This window comes from Propithecus coquereli, unplaced genomic scaffold (assembly GCF_000956105.1).
Source record: "Propithecus coquereli isolate 6110/MARCELLA unplaced genomic scaffold, Pcoq_1.0 Scaffold27, whole genome shotgun sequence".
In the NCBI taxonomy this organism is placed as follows: Eukaryota; Metazoa; Chordata; class Mammalia; order Primates; family Indriidae; genus Propithecus; species Propithecus coquereli.
In genome coordinates, this window is record NW_012148285.1 from 8,719,490 (window position 1) to 8,727,458 (window position 7,969).

Consider the following 7,969-nt stretch of genomic DNA (forward strand, 5'->3'; position numbering starts at 1 on the left):
TACAGGCGTGAGCCACCGCGCCCAGCCCCCAACTCTCTTTTAACACAGACGCTATAACATCCACCATATTAGTTACCTATTTACTACGTAACACATCACTACAACACTTAGGGGCTTAACACAACAAATATTTATTATCTCACAGTTTCTGGGGGTCAGGAACCCAGGCGAGACTTGCCCTGGCCCAGGTCTCTCAGAGGCTGTCACGGAGGTGTCACTGGGGCAGTGGGCTCATCTGCAGGCTTGACTGGGAAGGATCCGTGTTGGTGGCATTCAGGTCCCTGCAGGTTGTTGCACTAAAGGGCTTCAGCTCCCCGCTGGCCGTTGGCTGGAGGCCGCCCTCAGTTCCTTGCCATGTGGGCCTCTCCCACACAGCAGCTCACAACAAGGAAACTTGTGTCATCAAAGTGAGCAAAGGAGAGAGGGAGAGTGAGCGGCGGGTCTCACACTTGAGCAGTTGTTAAAACACAACTTGCTGGCTCCACCCACCTTGATTTCAGACTTCTAGCCTCCATAACGTTGAGACGGTATGTTTTAAGCCGCCTAATTTGAGGTACAGTGGTACAGTGGCGTAATCATAGCTCACTGCAACCTTGAATGCCTGATCTCAAGCGATCCTCCCACTTCAGCCTCCTGAGTACCTGGGACAACAGGTGCCGCCACCACGCCCAACTTCTACATGGGTTATTAACTTATTTGACCCAACAACTCCACAGAGGAGATGGTATTTTCCACGCTTTACAGATGAGGAAACTGAGTTTCAAAGGGCATGAGTGAGTCCCCCCAGGGCACCCAGCAAGCACACATCAGAGGACTTGAGCCTGTACCCACTCTACAGTTACTTCCTTATATGTGGCTTTAAGTTAACCTACTTACTTTCCTAAATAAATTGATTTAAAAAGGACGGGCATGTCACTATTAGAAATGGAAAAGCAACACCTGTGCCACAAACAGAAGGTAACTGAAACATAAACACATGGAAAACAACACATTGTTAAATTCTAGCTCAAGGAGAGTGTCAACTGCCCCAGATTCGAGCCTGAGGCCTGTCCCTTCTCCTGGTTATAAAGGGGACAGAGCCAGCCTTAGCGAGATGATGAAGCCACATTAGCAGCAAGAGAGGCTTTCTCCCCGTGAACGAGAACTGCTGTGTGCTTCAGAGCTAGATGATACCTTCTCTGTGCTGTACCTAACCTCACCCTGCAGAACTCACCCGTGGTTCACATCTCACCCTTTGGGAAACTCCCCTCTGGCCAAGCAGTTTTCATTTTGTTTTTAGGCCTGTAACCCTTAGGGGGATGCCCGGAGAAGGAGCCTGGCCCCAGCTGCAGGGGGTGTCCCCTGAGGCTGGCCGAGGCCTCTCCACCCCCACAGGCCCCTTCCTTGTCCCAGCCCCTCCAGTGCCTGTGGCAGTGGGAACAGGGCCAGGCTGGCACCAGGCAGGCCCAGCTGGGACCCGATGAGCCCCAGGGTGCTGGATGAGCTCACCCCTCACCCTCAATTATCTTCCTGGCTAATGAGTATCTGAGAACCTCCATCCCACTGACAGGGAGGACCCCTGGGACGCTGAGCCAGATGTCACCGCGGAGGGAGGTACAGGGGCCCAGAAACAGGAAATGGGCTTGGGGGAGGGGATTATACTTCCTGCCTCTTCTTTGTTGGGGAGAGAAAGCCGGGGTAGGTACTGAGGGCCCCAGTTAAGCCCAGGACTCCTGTCACCTACCCAGGGGGCTTGGATCCAGCCTTGGTGCTCACTCCCTTTGTGACTTCCAGCAAGTGACTTAGCCCTCGCTGCTGCTCAGCGCGTGGCCCCGAACCACCAGCACCACCTGAGAGCTTGTGAGAAATGCAGCATTGTGAGCCCAGACCTGCTGGGTCAGAATCTGCATTTTAACACCCTCCTTAGGTGATTTCTTTGCACCTGCAGCTCTTGGTGCCTCAGTGTCCTCATCTGCCGAATGGGCATCTGCAATGCTCGGAACATGGGGATGGCCATGCAGGCGGTTGTTGCTGTCCTTGTTACCTGTATTGAAGCATTCTGGGCAAGATGATGGTGGGTCCCAGGTGGGCTACTGCCAGCCCCCCCGCCTCTTAGCATCCCCAGAGACAGACTCCATGAGGCCTGTTGTGAAGACAGGGAGCCCAGGGTCAGACAGGCACAGAAACTTGCCCAAGATCCAAGTGAGGAAGGCCAAAGTCACCCCCAAAACCTGTCCGGCCCTGTTTACAATGTTACTAGTGAATAGGTGGGATTGCTTCCTCCGGGATGACCACCTGATGTGCTCACAACAACCCTGTGAGGTCAACTTTACTGTCATCCCCATTTTTCAGATGAGAAAACGGAGGCACAGAAAAGTCAGGCTGTTTTTCCAGAGCCACGCAGCAGGAAAGGCTGGATTTGAACCTGGGCAGTCTGGCTGTCAACTTCTATCCATGCTGCATCCCCTCCCCATTTCCCACCAGGATCTTTTGCCTCAAAGTGTCCCTCCTTCACCTGTCATGGTGTTGCCAGCCCTGGCTCTGGGGTTCCAAGCCTGCCCCTCCCAGGTCCGCGCAGCTAATGAAGTCTTTGCCCACTTGAGGCTGAACCACAGAGGCTACTGGAACTGGCTCGGGGAGAAGAACCTGTTTCCTCCCGCTCTGGGCTCCAGGTGTGGCGGATGCAGCAGGAGCCCTGAGGGCTGCTGGCCTGGAGCTGGGCTTCCCCTGCCTGTGGGTTCCCCATTCTTGCTCAGCCTCAGCTCACCCGCGCCTGGCCTCCTGGGTCGGGCATCGCTGGGCTAGCCCTGGAGTTCTGCAATCGGATCATTTAACATGCATTTATGTAGCACCTACTGTGTGCCAGGCACTGTTCCGCAGGCGCATCAGCGAATGGAACAGACCTAGTCCTGGGAGAGACAGACCAGCAGTTAATCACACCCTTGAAAATGCACAATTTCACAATGGGCAGGAGAGAGAATAACACAGGGAACTACTTCTGGGAGGGCCCCACCTGAAAGATGAAGTGGAAGAATGTTCCAGCTTGAGGAAACGCCATAGGGAAAGGCTGGGAGGTAGGAAACAGCTCGGTGTAGCCTGGACGATGCAAGAAAGCAAGCCCAGTGCGAGGCTGGAGTAGAGGGAGTGAGAGAGCCTGGCCACCTTGGCCTTAAGAGCTGGGCTCTTCACCTTCTTCCAGAAGGTTCTGCTTGAGGCTAGGAAAGAAGTTTCCAGCTACAAGCCCCCAGCTCAACCTGTCCCCTCCCATCTTCCCAAGTCACCTGGGCCACAGAGGCATTGATGGACCCACCCTCACACCTCTTGTGGGCCCCAGGAAGAGTGTCCTCTGGTCAGATGGCCTTCTTGGGGTGCACTAACTGGCACCTGTGTTCCCAGGCAGACAGGCCTGGCCTCAAATCCCAACTCCACCGCCAACAAGCTGTGGTACTTCAGCTCTCTGAAGCTTGGGTTTCCCGTCTGTGAAACGGGATGCTTCTTCCAGAGTGGTCTTGATAAAAATGTGTTGAGCTGTTAGCACAGGACATGGCACTCGGCAGGGGACAAACCACAGGGTTATTATGCTAAAAATAACCATGATTATAAGTGGCCAAGGGCTGCAAATTCCCCGAAGCCCCAGCCTGCAGCAGAACAAGAGCTTTGTCAGGGCAGGGACCTCGTTGGTCTGGCTCGTGGCTGTTCCCGCGGCTACCAGCGTGGCAGGCACGTGGCCGGTGTTCCAACATCGCACTGAAGGATAATCGTATGAATGACAAACGACCGAATCGGCGAACGAACGAATGTCCAGCCCCCGCCTCAAGCAAGGCCATTCAACTTAGTGGTCGTGCCTCTTTCCGGCCCCTGCCCGGGATTCCGCCCGCGACTCCTCGCTTTTGTGCAGTGGGTGACGCTCTTCCGTGATGTGCGCCTCAGTTTCCCCCTCCCTAAGCGGGCGGGAATACGGCAGCCGGCCGGAGTTGGGGGGAAGCTGGCGGAGGGAGGGCGCCTGCAGCTGGCCCCACACCCACCCGCGCCCGCTCTGCGCGCGCCCAGCGCGAGGTCGCCCCCCGCCCCTGCCCCGCCAGCTGCGCGCAGCCCCCCGCCCCGGGCGCACGTGACTCCGCCCCGGCCCGCCCCGCCCCGCCGTCCCAGCGCGGGCTCCTATTGGCCGCGCCCCGGGAGGGCCACGCCCCCAGCAGGGGTGGAGCCGAAGGCGCCCCGCCCGCCGCAGAGCGGGCAGCTGCGTCCCGACGGTGCGCGGCGGCCGGACCGGGCTGGCGGGCGGGCGGAGCCGGGCCCGCGGGGCTGCTCGGGGGCGACCGGGCCGGGCTGCGGGCCGCGCCATGGTGAGCGGATGCGCGGGCTGTGCGCTCGGGCCGGGCCCGGCTCGCAGGAGGGCGAGGGCGGCCTCGGACGGGGTGGGGGCGCGCGGGGCGGCCGTGCGGCGGGCCGGGGTCTCTGCGGCGGGGGAGGGGCCGCGCGGGCCGGGGCGCGGCTTCGGGGGAGGGTGTGTTCCGGGGGGCCGCGCCCGCGGGGCTCTTTGTCCGCTGCGCCGTGGCGAGATCGGGACAAAGGCGGCGGCGGGGGGCGGAGGCCGCTTTGCGGGGAGCGGTGTCCCCCTCCCCCTCCAGTGCTTCCCCCCGCCACGGCCCACGGGTCCGCGCCCCGGCTCGGCTGCCGGGCTCACCGGGACACTTCGGGATTTTTCAAAATTCTGGGAGCGGCGGGGGTCCTGGCAGCCCCCAGCGTGGTCAGGAGGGCTCCGGGGGGTCGAGGCGCGGGCGACGGCTGGTGCCCAGTTCGAGGGTAGGGAAACTGAGGCCGGGCCGCAGCGTTTGGTGCTGGGCTCCGCCGGCAGTGACTGCGCGGCGTGGGCATGACTGGATCTCGCGCCCCACACCCCGCCCCCAGTCAGGCCGACTGGAGTTATCCCTCCAGCTGTCGTTCCCTCTCCAGCTGTCGCCCCTGGGCTGCGCCCCCTCCTCCCTCGAGCCCCCCTTTGCTCCTCCGTAGAGTGGGGGGACGGCGTCGCCGGCAGGGTGAAATGAGAGGGTGCGTGGAGCGCGCCTGGCACCGCGCCTGCACGCCGCCCGCGCTCAACATGCGGGAGCCGCCGGGGCGCTTGTCATCCCTGAGTCCCCAGCATCGAGCCCTCGGTCCAGGTCACCCAGCCTGCCCCAGCGGGTTCCATACAGGGGTCCACCTGTCCCCAGCCCCTCAGCACGGGGGAGAGGTGGGGATGTCAGGACTATGACAATTTAAAGTCAGGGTTGAAATCCGGGATTAGGGATCCAGGCTGCCTGGGTTTGAATCCCTGCGCATCTACTTTTGAGCTGTGTGACCTTGGGTGATTGACTTAACTTCTCTGAGCCACAGATTCTTTATCCGGCAAGTGGGAATAGTTAATAATTCAACTCTAGGATTGTTTTGAGGCAGAAAGGAGACATCTGTGTGAGGTGTTTAGCTCAGTATCTGGCACATAGTAATCACCACGAACTTTGTCAAGCATCTGCTGTTACCAAAGTTGTTGGGCAGCTGGGCTGAGCCTGGAGCAGCCTGTGACGATGACCAGGGGGTGATTCACGGGGTTGGGGCATGAGCCTGAGGCCTGAGCCGGGGGAGACCCCGACTGACCTTGGGCAGTCCCCAGTCAGAGCTCTGCAGACTCCTGCTTCCTTCTCCACCACACGGAAACCTGGGGGCTCTGGGGTGGGTTTCCTCTTCTGGACGATGGGGGCGTAATGGGGTGGGGGTGGAGGATGAGATGGCACTGGCCGTAGAGCTGGGCACAGCCCCATAATGTGCGCTTCCCGTCGGCATCCTTGGTGCTGGCTGTTGGAGGGCAGGGCCTTGCGTGATGCGTCCTTGTGTCCCAGCGCATGCTTGGGGCCCAGCACAGAGCGGACATTCCACCGCGTCCTGGTGGTTCTCCCTCTAGTCCTGTTCTCCCAATCAGAGCCCAGCGAGGAAATGTTTCTGGTCTGTAAACTGGGGTCCCCCGAAGGGGCAGAGGCTGGTTTGTTGGCACATTTAGTCGGGGGCTTTGTTGGAGAGTAGGGGCATGGCTCAACCCCTGGGGGCAATGCTGCAAGCCCCTGGAGGCGTGGCTGCCCCCCTTTAAGCAGGGCAGCCCTTCCTGGCTTCCCTGGAAGAGTCCCTGGAGGTGGAGGCTGCCAGGCAGGGGCGGTGAGCTGGTGCCCGGCTGAGCCCAGCAACATCTGTGCCGTGCCCAGTTAAATGAGAGGGAGGAGGCAGAGCGTCCCTGGGGAAGGGGCTGTTTGTGGCAGTGGGCCTGGGCCAGGCTCTGTGCCGTCCTGGGAGTGGGAGTGCCGAGGGCTCACAGCCCTCCTTGTGGCACCCAGGAAGGTGTGGCTGGTGACATGCAAACCCAGTGACCCTGTGGCCCTTCCATTTTCATGTTTCTTTTCACTTCTCATCCCTCCCACAACCCAGTGGGTGAGGTCAGGAACTCATTCCCACTTTGCATGTTGAGAAACTGAGGCCACAAGGAGCAACTTGCTCTGCTGCGTGAAAACAGCCTATGATAGCGGGAGGAGGGGGGACTGTGCTGCCGGCTGCAGTCCCCCGGCCTGGAGCTTGTGGAGTGGGGTACGGCTTAGCTTGGAGATCCGTGGAGGGGCAAAAGGACTTATGGGAGAAGCCGGGGGGCCTGGGAAGAAGAGCAGGACAGGAGGAGACCCCTGCCCTCAGCTCACTGGTGGCTGAGGCAGGGACTGTCCTTTTGAACTCTGCTCCCCTGCGCTTTGCGGCCCAGTTGCTGGTCTCTCTGGGCCTTGGGAAACTGGGTACTACAATACCTAATACCTGCAGCCTGGGGCGGGTGCAGGCCCGTGCTCACCTGGCACTGCCCGGGCTTGTTACTGTTCCAGGGCACACGGCATGTCCTGTGCTCCAGCCGACCTTTGAGGGTGTTCGGGGTGGGATCCAAGGGTCAGGCCACCCTTGGCAGAGGGAAGAGGACCAAGGGCACTCGGAGCAGCAGGGTGTTATTGGGGATGCAGGTGGCCTTGGACTTCGAATGCCAGGCGGGGGGGACGCTCCGAGCATGCCCAGAGACCACAGGCGCAGGCTGTGATCTGGTCCCTGGGCCCACTGTGCTTGGAAGACCCTCCCTTTGTGCTGTCCCCCGCCCCCCCATCCTGCTTTCTAGCTTTTTGCTCTTGGGCACTCCACTTAAACTCCCTGTGCCTCAGTTTCCTCACCTGCAGGAGATGCTCGTGGTGAGCAGAGGCAGCCACAGGTTTTTGGGAGGATTACATGCTTGTTTGGGGTCAGTGAGCTGTTTGGACGATTGTCCTGAGGTGGTCCAGGTTTCCAGTGTGCCGGTCTGGGCCCTTCCCTGGCCCAAGCTGTGCACCCCTCCCCCGCCCCGCCGCAGCGCTGGGCTTCGCTGGATCAGGGCGGGGATTCAGCCGCCTGGGGGAGGCACCTTCACTCGAGGGGCCTGAGGGAGGGCCAGGAGAGGCGCAGCTAGCAGGTGGGGCCGGCCAGGCACAGAGGGCTCACGGGGGCCACTGCTCTCAGTGCTTTGGGTTTCTTCTGGGCTCTGCTTCTGGGCCAACTCCTCCCCTCCCTGCCCCTGGCAGGCATGGAGACAGCTGTCCCTCCGCGGGCCCAGACCTGCCAGGAATCCACCAGCCCACACCTCTCCTGCCCCGTACTCGGGCAGCCCGTCCTCCCACTCTGGCTGCTGGCTTCTGCGCGTCTGTTGGGACAGCCGTGGGGACCTGGGTACAGGGTCCTGGGGTGGCCTAGGGGATTGGGACCTGGCTCAGGTGGGGACCCCCACTCATGATCCCTGTGAGAGCAGGGTCTCCTCTAACCCACTGCTATGTCCCTAGGCTTGTAACACTCAGCAGACATTTATTGAGTGCCTACTATGTGCCGGTGCACAGCTGTGTGCAGGCCAGATGGTGCCCTCCTCAAACAGCCTGGGAGCCCAGTGTGGGGCGTGGGGCACGAGACAGCAGCC

The 7,969-nt window shown here is 60.7% G+C and overlaps 1 protein-coding gene across 1 annotated transcript in view; it reads left to right on the top strand.

Moving 5' to 3' along the window:
- Window positions 1-4,191: 4,191 nt before the first annotated feature.
- SNN (stannin) overlaps window positions 4,192-7,969 on the top strand; it is a 10,064-nt gene continuing 6,286 nt past the window's right edge. Inside the window, exon 1 of the mRNA XM_012647745.1 lies at window positions 4,192-4,322. The gene's annotated coding sequence lies outside the window, so the exon portion shown is untranslated. The remainder of the gene's footprint in view (window positions 4,323-7,969) is intronic.